Source organism: Chiloscyllium plagiosum, unplaced genomic scaffold, assembly GCF_037043375.1.
Source record: "Chiloscyllium plagiosum isolate Xiang-an unplaced genomic scaffold, Cpla_swu_hap1 HiC_scaffold_18, whole genome shotgun sequence".
NCBI classification, from domain to species: Eukaryota; Metazoa; Chordata; class Chondrichthyes; order Orectolobiformes; family Hemiscylliidae; genus Chiloscyllium; species Chiloscyllium plagiosum.
This window is the reverse complement of record NW_028270156.1, coordinates 60,612,019-60,629,057: the sequence shown is the minus strand read 5'-3', so window position 1 is coordinate 60,629,057 and position 17,039 is coordinate 60,612,019.

Genomic DNA, 17,039 nt, shown 5'->3' with positions numbered 1-17,039 from the left:
GTCCATTTATCCTATCCATGCCCCTCATGATTTTATAAACCTCTATAAGGTCAACCCTCAGCCTCCAACGCTCCAGGGAAAACAGCCCCAGCCTATTCAACCTCTCCCTATAGCTCAAATCCTCCAACCCTGGCAACATCCTTGTAAATCTTTTCTGAACCCTTTCAAGTTTCACAATATCCTTCCAATAGGAAGGAGACCAGAACTGCACACAATATTCCAAAAGTGGCGTAACCAATGTCCTGTACAGCTGCAACATGACCTCCCAACTCCTGTACTCAACACTCTGACCAATAAAGGAAAGCATACCAAATGCCTTCTTCACCATCCTATCTACCTGCGACTCCACTTTCAAGGAGCTACGAACCTGCACTCCAAGGTCTCTTTATTCAGCAACACTCATCACCGACCATGTTCCCAAACTAAACCAGTCCCATCTGCCTGCGCTTGCCCCACATCCCTTCAAATATTTCTTATTCATGTAATTATCCAAATGTTTCTTAAATGTTGTAACTGTACCCACATCCAAAGCTTCCTCTGGAAGTTTATTCCACACATGAAACACTCTCTGAGTAAAAAAGTTGCCCCTTATGTCTTTTTTTAAATTGTTCTCCTTTCACCGTAAAATTTGTCCCCAGTCTTGAAATCCCCCACCATAAGGAAAAGACGCCTGCCATCCACGTTATCTATACCCCTACTAATTTTATAAACCTCTATAAGGTCACCACTCAACCTCCAATGCTCCAGTGAACAAGTCCTAGCCTATTCTTATAACTCAATCCCTACATTCCTGGCAACTTCCTAGTAAGTCTTTTCTGCACTCTCTCCAGTTTAATAATATCCTTCTTATAACAGGGCGACCAGAACTGGACACAGCACTCCAGGAGAGGCCTGACTAATGTCCTGTACAACCTCAACATGACATCCCAACTGCTATACTCAAAAGGTCTGAGCAATGAAGGCAAGCTTGCTAGATGCTTCCTTAACCATCCTGACTACATGTGACATATATGTCAAAGAATTATGTACCTGAACCCCTAGTTCGATGTATTCTACAACACCACACAAGGTCCTACTTTTAATTGTCCTGCCCTTGTTTGTTTTAGGAAAAGGTATTTATCCAAATTAACTCCATCTGCCTTGTCTCAATGACAAATAGCGAGGCGACATTAATGGGAAAGGGTTGCAAATCCAAAGAATTACATAGGTAGTAAAAATACCAGTGATGGTCTAATTACATCCCATTTGTGGTGTAGAATGAGCAGCAGAAAAAGCAGAATATTGTTTCTCATGTTGAAAAATGTCCTCGTGCACATAACAGCAGCTGCCATGAGAAACAAAACATGACTGAGAAAAACCCTCGACTAAAACTGCAATGGAGTAATGTTGTCATAATAAATCACTGATGAGTGCACAGACAATCTGTTGCAGCCAGTGTCAGATAAGAGCACTGGAAACAATTCAGATGCAAAGGTTTTATCATTGCCTTCAAATTTGTGTTCTAGTAAAAGTCTGAGTAGCAAATCAAACTGAAGGCAAATAAAATGGACGCAAATAAAATGGAGGCAGGGAACTGAGGCAACATGCAAGATATTAAAATTAGGAAGGCTGCTACAAGGATGGATATAGGGAATGTAGGGAAGAGGTATGTACCACAGAGCTGAAAGTAATTTTTGCACATTGATGCATTAAGTTATACAACACAGCCACATCAGAGTCTGGTGAATAGCAACTCAATAGGTCCATCAAAACTGAAAAAGGATTAATGCTTGATTCAAAAGCACATATAAAAATTTTTTAAAAATCAATTTGTGTCCCAGAAGAAAAAGAAATACATAATACAACTTATCTTCAGTCGTACATGTTCTCAGTAATGCTGCAATAAAACAGAAAAAAATGCAAGTCATACCCATTTCACTCATATTTTGTGCACAAGAATTACATTGTTATGACTAAAGCAATCTGTCCTCTTTTTCTTTCCCTTCTTATGAACAGAGCTGAAACTGTGTTGCTGGAAAAGCGCAGCAGGTCAGGCAGCATCCAAGGAACAGGAGAATCGACGTTTCAGGCATAAGCCCTTCTTCAGGAAAGCCCTTCTTATGAACAGGCCAAGTTGTTTCCAGCAGTCTCCACTGCCATACACTGCAGTGGTCTTGATTTTGACTATTGTTAGGTTAAGTAGACTGCATTAAACACCTTTATCTCAGCAGTGGCTCAGTTGGTAGCAATTTCATCTTTAATCACCAAGTTCTGGGTCCAATCCAAGGCTTGAACATTTAGACTGACACCCCAAAGCATTCCTGAGAGCACTGTATTGTTGGAACTATGGTCCTCCCAGCTGAGGGATAAAACAGAGGCCCCAACCACACTCACAAATGGATGTAAAATTACCCATGGCATTTGCTTGAACAAGAACGGGGAACATAGTTATGCCAAATGTCATGCGCAACATTCATTGTTAACAACAAATAGATTCTCTCATTATCAACAAACTACCGTGTATGGGATTTCACTGAGCACAGATTGACATGTCACTTAAACACAAAACTGACCTCACTGCCAAGAGTACTTAATTATAGAATGCTTTCAGATGTTTGGTGGTCATGAAAAGTGTCATATAAATGCAACTTGGTTTGCGGGTGGAATGCGGTGATGATGTTGAACACAAATTCCTCTAGTTATTTGTAACATCAGAATGTTCAGCAAAGCTTTCAATTATTATGATTTCATACCCTTACGAATCCCAAGCACGAAAGACAATTAATTACTTCTGGTGTAAGCTGTACTGCTACACAAGCAAAAATGCACAGCATGTTCCCTCAAATGAAGATAAATAGCCAGTTAATGTGTTTTGCTTAGAATGTTTGAGCGATGGCTGTTGACTAGACAATTGGGTCCATTCTTCTCTGCTTTGCATAGCAGTTTAAAATGTATTTTTTAAAGCATCAATTGATCAGAGCAGGTCTTAATTGATCAAGGCTTAATTTTAATGTCTTATCCAAAAGAGAACATCACCAACAATAGTTATTCCTCAATAATGCAATGCTGCATGCAAAATAAAGATTGAGTTGGAGGGAGGACAGGGCTGCAACTATTAACTGCTGATAGAGAACCAAAGCAGCTGAAAAGAACCATTCATAGAATTCAAAAAGAAAGTAATTATAATCCTGTTAAACATCACACATTACTGAAGAAGGGCTTATGCCCGAAACATCGATTCTCCTGCTCTTCGGAAGCTGCCTAGCCTGCTGTGTTTTTTCCAGCACCACATTTTTCAACAAAGATCACACAACACCAGGTTATAGTCCAACAGGTTTATTTGGAAGCACTAGCTTTTGGAGCACCACTCCTTCATCAGATGGTTGTAGAGGTTAAGATCATGCTCACAGAATTTATAGCCAAAGGAGTCCAGTGTCATGGAGATGTGATAAAGTAAACAATCGTAGATTAAAATTTTCATCTTTTATAATGGGATATGCTGGTTTCTGTTCTTTGATATGTATAACCCAGAAATCATTTAAATTACATTCTCAAGATAGCTCAGCTTTTTAAACAATAGGCGTGAAGTCTGTCTGTGTCCCAATGGTGTCAGACTGACAAACCCTCTGTATAGTTTTACAGTTTTACATGGATCCATGCAGTTTTTGAGCAAAATAAAATGCAATTCTGCAAAAACAAATTCACCCTATAAGCTTATATGTGTGCGCACATAGGAATGATAGATTGAGTGTGCATGTGAGTGTGTGGGTGTGAGAGTAAGTGCACGTGATAGAGTGTGTATGTATAAGTGTGTGTATAAGCTTGGTTAAGCATGTGTATGAGTGTGATGGGCTATGTGTGAGAGGGTGCACTTGTTGGTGAGAATGCAGGGGGTGTATATGTGTGTATATGAGAGAGAGCTTGTGTATGAGAGAGGGTATGTGTGTGTGTGTGTGTGTGGGGTGAAGAGGTTTCACTTGTAGTGTGACATGAACCCAAGGTCCCAGTTGAGGCCATCCCTGTGGGTGTCAAACTTGGCTATCAGCCTCTGCTCTGCGTTGTCGCTTGTCCCAAAGTCCGCCTTGGAGGATGGTCAGCCAAAGGTCCGAGGCCAAATGTCCCAGAAAGCTGAAGTGTTCCCTGACTGGGAGGGAAAACTCCTGTCTGGTGATTGTTGTGTGGTGTCCAATCATACGTTGTCATAGCATCTGCTTGGTGTTGCCAATGTACCATGCCTCAGGCCATCCTTGCTTGTAGCAAATGAGATAGACCATGTTGGCAGAGTCACACAAGTACTCGCCCTGTACATGATGGGAGGTGTCCCCACCTGTAATGGTGTTACCCGTGTCAATACTCTGACACGCCTTGCAGCGGCTGCTGTGGCAGGATTGTCCGGTGTTGTTGCCCTGAAGGCTGGGCAGTTTGCTATGAATCATGATCTGTTTAAGGTTTGGTGGTTGTTTAAAGGCGAGAAGTGTAGGCATGGGGAAGATTACGGTGAGGTGCTCATCCTCATTGATAATGAGTTGCAGGCTGCGACATACATGACGTAGTCATTCGGCTCCTGTGAAGGACTGGACAACGAAAGGTACCCTATCGGTTGCAGCCCATGTCTGTCTCCCGTGGAGGTCATTACGGTTTCTCGCTGTAGCACGTTGGAACTGGTGGTCAATGAGTTAAGCATCTTATCCTGTTTGTATGAGGGCATCCTTGAACACTTTCAAGTGTCTGTCATGATCCTCCTCATCTGAACAGATCCTTTGTACGTGTAGGGCTTGTCCATAGGGGATGGCTATTTTAATACGTTTTGGGTGGAAGCTAGAGAAGTGCAGCATCGTGAGGTTATCCGTGGATTTGCGGAAGAGTGAGGTGCTGAGGTGCTCATCCATGATGCAGATGCATGTGTCTACGAATGTGACAGATACTAAAAGTAGTCTATGGTAAGTCTGATGGTGCAATGAAACGCTTTGATATCACAGTGTAATTGTTGCAGTGACTCCTCACCATGGGAAAGAATATGTTGTCAATATGTCTGGTATATAGTGTTGGTTGGAGGTCCTGTGCAAAAAAGAAATCTTGTTCAAACTTGTGCAAGATGTTGGCATATTGGGGATAAAATATGGTCCCCATGGCTGTTCCGTGTGCCTGGATGAAGAATTGGCTGTCAAAGTCGAAAACGTTGTGATCAAGCGAATGCGTTGTAGCACGGTGCTCAGAGATTGGCAGTTGCTGATATCGAGTAGAGGCTATTGCCCTGACGCCGTCATCATGGAGAATGTTGTGTGCTGACATGTCCATTGTGATGAGGAATTTCTCAGTTTGATTGGTCTATGGGTGCTGAGTTTCTGTAAGAAATCAGTAGCGTACTGACAAAAGCTGGGTGACCCCTGTACAATGGGTTTCAAGATGCCTTCGACATAGCCAGAGAAGTTCTCACACAGGGTCCCATTGGTGTGTTGGCTTTGTGTATCTTCGAAAGGCAGTAGAAGTCACCTATGTGAGAAGTACGTGGGACGAGAGCGCATAGGGAACTCTGAAGGACTGGATGAAAAGTCCTGTTCTATGGTTTTAGTTCATAGGTGTGTTCTTTGGTTGGATTGGCCAGTAGTTACCTATAGTGTTCCTGGTTGGTCAGTTGTTGGTACACTTCCATGGAGTAATCTGTTCTATTCTGAATGATGATAGTTCCTCCTTTATCTGCTGGTTTGATGACAATGTTGCGATTGGTTTTGAGAGCATGAATGGCATCGTGTTGTGATTAGGTGATGTTTTGCTCTATCTTGTGGGTGCAGGTAATGAATCTGGCATTTAAATATTTTCAGATGATTTGAGCACACATGTCAAGCCCAGGGCAGAAGTCTTCCAGTGAGGTCCAAGTCGATCCCTTCTTTGGTCGCTCCTCTGTAGATCCATGTGATGACTGTTCCAGCTCGTCAGTGGAGTCATTGGGATCACTGCTGGAATTTTGAAAGAATTTCCGGACTCTCATCTGTCTGATGAATTCCTCAGTGTCTGCTGCTAGACTCATGGAGTCCACTTTAGTGGTGGGGTAGAAACTGAGCCCTTTGCTATGAAATTCGATCTCTTCCAGTTGAAGAGTGTCGTCCAGTAAGTTGATGATCAATTTCCCCGTGGTGATAATGTTTTTAGCCATGGTGCCGGGGCGGGGCACGGCTACTGCTCGTGGTAATACCAAGTTTCTCCAGTTTCTTGTTCTTGGTGTGCAAGTACGTGGTCTAGTTTTGTCACCTTTCTGTTTGGCAATGTTGCATAACTGTACTGTTGTATCTTGAGTGCAATCTGAGAGTATGGAGTCCATCTTGGTCTCAAGGTTATGGCGCCTGCTGTAGAGTTGGTGCATGAGATGATTCAGGAGATTGCGAGAGGTGCGGTGGTAAAGTCTCTCCAAGTAGTCTGTGTTGTAGGTCGACTTGAGTGGGTTCGTGATCCGTAATCGTGTTTGGGATCCTTCCTGCTCTCCTGCATTTCTGCAGAAACATGATACCTGTGTCGACTGAGCAGACACTATGACAAAGGATGAATGGATACCGCGCAACAATCACCATCAGGAGTATTCCCTCCCAGTCAGGGAACACTTCAGGTCTGAGGCCGAAAGTCCCGGAATGCTTTGGGTGACCATCCTCCAAGACTGACTTCAGGACAAGCAACAACGCGGAGTGGCCGAGCAGAGGCTGATAACCAAGTTCAGTACCCATGTGTACGGTCTCAACCAGTGCCTTGGGTCACTACAGGTGACCCCTCTGTACTATATACACACACACACACACTCCTACATATGCACACATATAAGCTTATGGAGTGAATTTATTTTTGCAGAATTACATTTTATTTTGCTCAAAAACTGCATGAATCCATGTAAAACTCTGTAAAACTATACAGAGGGTTTGCCAGTCTGACATTGCAATGGGACACAGACAGACTTCACACCTATCATTTAAAAAGCTGAGCTATCTTGAAAATGTAATTTAAAAGACTTCTAGGATTTACATATCAAAGAACAGAAACCAGCATATTCCATTATAAAAGGTGAAAGTTTTAATCTACGATTGTTTACTGTATCACATCTCCATGACACTGAACTCATTTGGCTATAAATTCTGAGAGCATGATCTTCTCCTCCACAACCACCTGATGAAGGAGCAATGGTCTAAAAGCTAGTGCTTCCAAATAAACCTGTTGGACTACAATCTGGTGTTGTGTGATCTTTAACTTTGTTCACCTCAGTCCAACACCGGCTCCTCCAAGTCATAATCCCGTAGAAACACTTAAAAGAAGAAATCTTGAGGGCATCTCTTTGATGTCAATCTGGTTATCACAATATCAATTTACATTTAAAAGGAGTAAATTATCCCATGGTGCTTCACAGGAATGTCATCAAAAATAATATGGCACAAAACCACATGTTAGAGCAAGTATTCTAAAGGCTAATCAAAGGGGTTAAGTTTTTTTAAAAAAGAGGAGAGGCAGGATTAGGACAGGAATTCTAGAATTCACATCATTGGAAGCAGAAGGCACCACTGTCAATAATAAAGAATGATATGGAGTTCCGATGTTGGACTGGGTTGGACATTGTCAAAAATCACAACACCAGGCCATAGTCCATTGGGTTTATTTGAAAACACTAGCTTGTAGCACTGCTCCTTCATCAGATGCCATACTAGGTGACTGGGTGTCATGTGATTATTTGACCCAATAACAAAGAACTATACAGCACAGGAATAGGCCCTTCGGCCCTCCATACTAAAACTGTCTTCATTAACACGATCCATATCCCTCTATTCCCTTCCTTTTCATGTGTTCGTCCAGGTGTTTCTTGCATGTTGCTATTGTGTCTGCTTCCACCAACTCCTCTGGCAGCGCATTCCAGGCACTCACCACTCTGTGTGAAAAACTTGTCTTGCATATCTCTTTTAAACTCCACACCACTTTCCCCCCCCACAAATACTTTGAACCTGTGTCCCCCAGTAATTGAGCCCTCCACCCTAGGAAAAAGCCTCATGCTTTCCAGTCTATCCATGCCATTCACAAACTTACAAACTTCTATCAGGTCACCCGTCAACCTCCTGCATTCCAGTGAAAACAAAACAGTCTATCTAACCTTTCTTCATAGCTAAAATCCCCCATACCAGGCAACTTCCTGGTAAACCTTTTCTGTATCCTCTCCAAAGCATCCACATCCTTCTGGTAGCATGATGACCAGAGCTGTACACAATATTCCAAGTATGGCCTAACTAAAGTTCTGTGAAGTTGCAGCATAACTTGTCCATCCTTATACTCAGTGCCCCTTCCAATGAAGGCAAGCATGCCATAAGCCCTTTTTACTGCCTTATCTACCTGTGCTGCCACCTTCAGTGATCTGTGGACCTGCACACCAGATCCCCCTGCATATCAATACTCCAAAGGGTTCTGCCATTCACTACATAATTTCCACCTGTACTTGACCTTCCAAAATGCATGAACTTGTGTCCAGATTAAACCCCATCTGCCATGTTTCTACCCATGCCTTCAACTAATCTACATCTTGCTATATCCTCTGACAATCCTCACTATCTGCAACTCCACCAATCTCGATATTGTCCGTAAATATAGTAATTAGACCATTCACGTTTTCCTCCAAATCATTTATGTTGATCATGAACAGCAGAGGTCCCAGCACTGCTTGCTGTGGAACACCACTAGTCACAACCCTCCATTCCGAAAATTATCTTTCCACCACTACCCTCTGTCTCCTATGACTGGGCCAGTTCCGTACCGATCTGGTCAGCTCACCCCTGAAACCCCTGGTCAGCTTCACCTTTTGTACATTGAAGAACCTTGTCAAAGGCTTTACTATGTTCCATGTAGACAACAACCGCTTTTCCCTCAATCATCTTTGTCACATTCTCAAAAAATTTCGATCAAGTTAGTGAGGCAAGATCTCTTCTGACAAAATCACACTATCGCTAATGAGTCAATTTGTTTCGAAGTGCGTATAGATCTTGTCCCTGTGAATCGTTTCCAATAATTTCACTACCACCAACATGAGGCTCATCGGCCTGCTACCCTCCTTAAACAATGAGACAACATTCTCCAATCCTCTTGGATATCACCTGTCGCCAAAGAAGATACAAAGATGTCTGTCAATGCTCCAGCAATTTGTTCTCTTGCCTCCCGCAGTATTCTGGGATCGATCCCCCATCAGGACCTCGGGACTTATTTAATTTAATACTTCTAAGATGCACAACACCTCTTCCTTTTTAATAGCAACTTGGCTTAGAAATTCGACACTCCCTTCCCCAAGTCCATCCTCCAACAATTCCTTTGGTGAATACTGACACATAGCATTTGTTTAGGACTCCACCTACCTCTTCTAGCCCCACATAAATCCCTCCTTTGTCCTTGAGTGGGCCAACACTTGCCCAACTACCTTCTTTCTTTCAATATGTGTGTAAAAAGCCTTGTGATTCTCCTTAATCTTGTTTGCTAACAAATTTCATGTCCCCTTTTAGCCCTTTTAATTCCTTGTTTAAGTTCTTTCCTACTTACCTCATATACTTCAAGGGCTTCATTAGTTCCCATCATCCTAGACCTTACATGTGCTTCCATTTTCTTTTTAGATTAGATTAGAATTCCTACAGTGTAGAAACAGGCCCTTTGGCCCAACCAGTCCACACCGACCCTCCGAACAGTAACCCACCCAGACCCATTTCCCTCTGACCAGTGCACTTAACATTATGGGCAATTTAGCACGGCCAATTCACCTAACCTGCACATCTTTGAACTGTGGGAGGAAACTGGAGCACCCAGAGGAAACCCACGCTGACGCGGGGAGAATGTGCAAACTCCACACAGACAGTCGCCTGAGGCTGAAATCGGGCCAACATCTTAACCAACATCTTGTGACCAACATCTTAACATCCCTAGTCATCCATAATGGAACCATTAAAATCAGGGTGTGCAATTAAAAAAAATAGGAAGATTACAGAGCTCCCAGAAGGATGTGTGTTAGAGAATTTTACAAAGACAGGGAAAAGTGACACCATGGAAAGAATTTAACACAGAAATGGAATTGTGATTTTAATATTACTGTTGGAAGGAGCCAATGAAGGCCAGCAAGTATAGAGCAAACAGAATGCTTTCTCCCATTATCTTTATTTTTGAATTTCCCATCCAAATAGTGCTTCTCCGAACCAAATCATCTACTTGTCTAATAATAAAAGTAAGTTTAAAGGAATGCACGTCACTTTTTGTCGAGTTCCGTGTAAATCTACTCCCTACAGTGTCCAGGTGAATCATAAATTCCCAGGAACTTCAGAATAATCCAAGAGGATGAGTAACCTTTCTTCCAAATTATTTAACATATGTATCATGTGCTCAGAATCTTCCTTTCATTTCAATACTTTTTGGTCCTGTTATTCTTAGGACTATTGAGTGGGCTTTATCAGCGACAATAAATTCTCCTTCAAATAGACATTTTGTCACAACTTAAAATGGCCTTTCCTGGCTCTCTGTGGCTACACATGATAATTATGCTAAAGAGAACAGCTTCCTTTAACATATTGTGTACATGATATACTATTAATTGGTAGATCCTTTTGCTGTGTGTCACAACGCTAGCTTTTAACTGCGTTCAAGATTATAAGTCTAGCTGCTCAGCACATCCAAAGTCACACCAGTATCAACAGAGATAGGTTTAGTAGAAAAGAAGATTAGAAATAACGCCATTTCCTGATCAGAAAATAAAAATGGCATCTCAAAATGTGAAAATTCACACATGCGTATCATTCCAAGTCCTGCCCAAATCTCCCACAATAGATTCCATGATTGAAAACAACAGCCCTTAGATTACTGAATGATCAAAGGTGCTGGTAACTTACCATGCTGAGCATGTTGCATCTAAATTGTAACATGATGATAATGAGTTGCAGCCTTTCTTGAAAGTTGATGCTGCTCTTAAAGACCGTTGATCTCTTCTGCTAACAAGTTGTGATTGTTTCCTACTTACCTTACACACTTCAAGGGCTTCATTAGTTCCCATCATCCTAGACCTTACATGTGCTTCCTTTTTATGACCAATATCTTAACATCCCTGGTCATCCATAATGGAACCATTATAATCAAGGTGTGCAATTTAAAAAAAATACAAAAGGTTCAATTTCTAATTAATTTAAATTCCAAATTAACTTTCATTGCCGCTTGCAAAATGTATTCAGGGACTATTACGCAAAGGTGACGTGTAAATTTAAAGTAGTGAAAGAGTGACAGACCATTGCCTTACCAGAATGCAGAATGTGATTTATTTACCATGACATTGAGGAGTAATTTCCCTGTCATTTTGCGGAAACACTCAACAGCAAATGCATCATTTAAACTGAAATGTATTTAGTTTTCTGCAGCAGTGAGCTCTAATTTTAGGCCATGCCATAATACTGTCAAACAAATTTATTCTGACTGATGAGCTATACATTTCTCAGAAGAAAATTTAAAAGAATGCTCCAAAAAAGAGAATTCAGCAAGTCAAGTGCAGAATCCCCACAACTCCATCATCCAGGATATTAATAAGGAAATCAAGAGTGCAGAAGTTGTCCAGAGACGATGGCAGCTTATCACACTATTCTGAATCATTATCATTTATTTAATATACACAAGCAACAAGGGCAACAATATAAATAGCAACTGTATTTGTTAGTTATGTAACTTAAGTATTGCTGAAAAAAAGACATTTGTTGAAGCTTTTCATCTTGCACCAATCAGGACAATTTGTAAGAATACCACAGTAAACATTTATACTCTATGAGAGGAGATTACTGATTGGTAGGCAGGCAAACCCTTATTGGTAGAAGCATTGCCAAGGAACTTGTACCAGTTATTAGTTACTGACATGCACATGCAAAGTGCTACATTTTGGTAGGGGAAATCAGGGCAGGACTTATATACTTTATGGTAAGGTCCTGCAGCATGCTGCCGAACAAAGGGACCTCAGAGTGCAGGTTCATAGTTTCTTGAGAGTGGAGTTGCAGGTAGACAGGGTAGTGAAGGCGGCGTTTGGTACACTTGCCTTTATTGGTTAGTGATTGAGTATAGGAGTTGAGATGTCAAATTGCAGCTGTACAGGACATTGGTTAGGCCATTTTTGGAATTCTGTGTGCAATTCTGGTCTCTCTCTCCTATAGGAATGATGTTAAACTTGAAAGGGTTCAGAAAAGATTTATGAGGATATTGCCATGGTGGGAGGGTTTGAGCTATAGGGAGAAGCTGAATAGGCTGGGGGTATTTTCTCTGGAGTGCCAGAGGCTGAGGGGTGACCTTATAGAGGTTTATAAAATCATGAGGAGCATAAATTGGGTAAATACGCAAGGTCTTTTCCCTAGGGCAGGGAAGTCCAAAACTAGATGGCATAGGTTGAAGTTAAGAGGGGAAAGATTTAAAAGGGACCTAAGGGGCAACATACTTTACACAGAAGGTGGTGTTTGTATGGAATAAACTGCCAGAGGAAGTGGTGAAGGCTGGTACAATTACAATATTTAAAAGGCATCTAACTTGCTTTTTGAATAGGAAGGGTTTAGAAAAAATATAAGTCAAATGCTGGCAAATGGAACTAGATTAATTTAGGATATCTGGTTGACATGGACAAGTTGAACCGAAGGGTCTGTTTCCATGTTGCAGATCTCTATGACTCTATGACATAATGGCTATCCTGATCAGGTGTAAGCCATACATCCCAAAGACTGATGAAACATACGTAACACTATAACTCTTTGGCTGCTCACACCAAGCAAGATGCTGACTGTATTCAACCAGCCTGCAATCACAAAATCCATAACATAGTGTCCAACATGAGATGTGATTGTGGTTAGACAGCATGTGCTGAATCATCCAGACTGCGCAAAGAATAACATTGACAACTCACTTAAGATTGTCAATCAGGCTTGCAGTGTGGAAGTTACATATGTTAACACATAGGTCCTTTGCAGAAAGATAACGTATACACACATCTGTTCCAACTCAAGAAGTTAGGTGACAGCCATTCTCTGGTTCATTTCTCTGGTCAAGGCATTGCCCCACCAGACACAACATGCCTGATTCTAAATTTAAACGAAGCTTTGCAGTTTACTATCAGTCAGCATTAACTAGTACTTGCTCCATGGCAATGTCTACCAATTAAAGTCTACTTGCTAACCTATTAGCACTCTTCTCTCACAGTTTAAATATTATTTTACTTTTACTTCAGTATTTCTTACGAATTGTCCTGATGAGCACAAGGCTAAAATCAATATATACAACATGAACAATATCACTTAATGATTGCCATTGACAGACCTGGTGAACATGTTTAATTTCACTAATGTATAGTTACCCAACAACTGGGCATGTTTTAAACTGCCTAACATTCCCTAGCTATCTACCCAGGCTAAAGTGAGGGCTGCAGATGCTGGAGATCAGAGCTGAAAATGTGTTGCTGGAAAAGCGCAGCAGGTCAGGCAGCATCCAAGGAACAGGAGAATCGACGTTTCGGGCATAAGCCCTTCTTCAGGAAGAAGGGCTTATGCCTGAAACGTCGATTCTCCTGTTCCTTGGATGCTGCCTGACCTGCTGCGCTTTTCCAGCAACACATTTTCAGATCTACCCAGGCTAGCAAGGCAGAATTAACCCAAACTAACCAAAACTGGAATCAATGAGTATCAGGGGGCAAAGACACATTGGAAGATGGTCATTGCTGTTGGAGGTCAGTCATCTCAGCTCCAGGACATCTCTGCAGGAGTTCCTCAGGTTACTGTCCTAGGCCCAACCATCTTCACTTGCTTCATCAATGACCTTCCCTCTACCATAAGATCATAAGTGGGGATGCTTACCAATGATTGCACAGCATTCAGCACCATTCATGACTCCTCAAATGCTGAAGCAGTCCACATTCAAATTCAACAAGATCTGGATGACATCCAGGCATGGGCAAACAAATAGCAAGTAACATGCATGTCACACAAATGCTAGGATATGACCATCACCAATAACGGACAATCTAACCACCAACCCTTGACATTCAGTAGTGTTACCATCACTGAAACCCCCACTATCAACATCCTGGGGGTTATCATTGACCAGATACTCAACTGGATTTGCCACATAAACACAGTGGCTACAAGAGCAGGTCAGAGAATAGGAATACTGCATTAAGTAACTCACCTGGAGAAGTTCCCAGAAGTAGTGAAGAGCTCTAAACAGAAGGATAAGCATGTTTTATTTGACGCAGCAGTGTAGGTCAGTAAGTCAGCTGGCAATCATTTCAAAAGCCTGCTGTGCCAGTGTAAAGCTGGCAGCCACAGCCAGAGAACGCTGCGCATGGTGGTTAGCACTGTTGCCTCACAGCGCCAGAGACCCAGGTTTAATTCCCGCCTCAGGCGACTGACTGTGTGGAGTTTGCACATTCTTCCTGTGTCTGCGTGGGTTTCCTCCCACAGTCCAAAAATGTGCAGGTCAGGTGAATTGGCCATGCTAAATTGCCCGTAGTGTTAGGTGAAGGGGTAAATGTAGGGGAATGGGTCTGGGTGGGTTGCGCTTCGGCGGGTCGGTGTGGACTTGTTGGGCCAAAGGGCCTGTTTCCACACTGTAAGTAATCTAATCACGTCCTGACTCCCCAAAGCCTGTCCACCATCTACAAGACACAAGTCAGGAGTGTGATGGAATACTCTCCACATGCCTGGATACATGCAGCTCCTTAACACTCAAGAAGCTTGACAAATCCAGGACAAATCAGCCTGCTTGGTTGGCACTACATCTGCAAGTCTCCACTCTCTTTACCATTGATGCTCAGTAGCAGCAGATTGTACTATCTACAAGATGTACTGCAGTAATTCATCAAAGATCCATCACAGCATCTTCGAAACCCACGAACACTTCCATCTAGAAGGACAAATGCTGCATTATATGGCGAAAGTGAGGACTGCAGATGCTGGAGTTTAAAGTCGAGAGTGTGGTACTGGAAAAGCACAGCCGGTCAGGCAGTATCCGAGGAGCAGGAGAATCGACATTTCAGGCAAAAACCCTTCATCAGGAATGAGGCTGTGAGCCAAGTAGGTGATGAGATAAATAGGAGGGGGGGGGGGGGGGTTGGGGCTGGGGGGATGGTAGCTGAGAATGCAATAGGTGGATGGAGGTGGGGGTGAAGGTGATTGGTCAGAGAAGAGGGTGGAGCGGATAGGTGGGAAGGAAGATGAACAGGTAGGACAGGTCATGAGGACAGTGCCAAGTTGGAAGGTTGGATCTGGGATAAGGTGGGAGGAGGGGAAATGAGGAAACTGGTGAAATACACATTGGTGCCCTGGGGTCAGAGGGTCCTGAGGCAGAAGATGAGACATTCTTTCTCACAGTGACCACCTCAACCCCCCCTCCGGCCCGCCCTCCCCCAGAAGTGTAGGGTGAATGTCACTTCCATAAATGACGTCACCCTTGGTCCCTCTACTACCACTCCCACTCCAGTTACAGTCTCCACCTCTACTCCCAGCTCCAGCCCTACACCAGGTCCGAGCTCCCAGCCCTACCATGTTTTCACTATCCCCCCCCACTGAGGATGAATGATCAGTCCTCAGCAAAGGCCTTACCTTCATTTCCCTCCACTTCTGAATCAACAAATTCAACGCGCGTTGTGACATTGAACACTCCTTCTGCTGCGTCCGCTTCTGGGCTTACTTTTTCCACCAAGACTCCCACCCACCTTCCAAGGACCCCTTCTCTTGCCTCCAACACACCCCATCCACCTGGACACCCCATGCCGATCTGTTACCTGCCCTGATCTCTTCATTTCCAACTACCGCTGGGACATTGACCGCCTCAACCTGCCCACCCCCCCCCCCCCCCCCCCCCCTCACACACTCCAACCTTTCACTCTCACAATGCACAGCCCTCAACTGCAACGTCAACCTCACCATCAAACCAGTGGACAAGGCGTGCAGTTTGGCACACTGACCTAGACACTACTGAAGCCAGGTGCCATCTTGAAGACACCTCTTTCTACTGCCCCTCGACCTCGACTTCACCTCCCATCACCAAACCATCATATCCCAGACCATACACAACTTCATCACCTCAGGGGATCATCCACCCACAGCTTCCATCCTCAGTTCGGGAGCCACGCCTACTCAAGATCCACAGGCCTGACTACCCTGGCCTACCCATCGTCTCAGCCTGCTCTTGCCCCACTGAACTCATCTCCACATACCTTGATATTGGTCCAGGAATTCCCCACATGCGTTCAGCTCACCACCCACGCCCTTCATCTCCTCCAAGACTTTTGTTTCCCTGGCCCCCAATGTCTCATCTTCACCATGGACATCCAGTCCCTATACACCTCCATCCACCATGACCAGGGCCTCCAAGCCCTCCGTTTCTTCCTCTCTCGAAGTCCCCACCAGTACCCTTCCACTGACACTCTCATTTGTTTGGCTGAACTGGTCCTCATCCTCAATCTCTCCTTTGAATCCTTCTACTTCCTCCAGATAAATAGGGGTAGCCATGGGCATCCGGATGGGCCCAACCTATGCCTGTCTCTTTGTAGGTAACGTGGAACAGTCCATCTGCCGTTGTTACACCAGCACCATTCCCCACCTTTTCCTCCGTTATATTGATGACTGTTTTGGTGCCACCTCATGCTCCCATGAGGAGGTTGAACAGTTCATCAACTTCATCAACACATTCCACCCCGACCTTAAGTTCACCTGGACCATCTCTGACACCTCCCTCCCCTTCCTAGACCTCTTCATCTTCATCAACGGTGACCGACTCAACATTGACATCATCTACAAACCCACCGACTCCCACAGCTACCTCAACTACACCTCCTCCCACCCTGCCTCCTGTAAACGCGCTATCCCTTATTCCAAATTCCTCCGCCTCAGTCTCATCTGCTCCAGGAGGACCAGTTCCACAACAGAACACACCAGATGGCCTTTTTTAAAGGCCACAATTTCTCCTCCCATGTGCATCTCATCCACTTCCTGCACTTTCACCCTCGAACCCCACCCCTCCTACTGCAACAAGGACAGAATGCCCCGGTCCTCACCTTC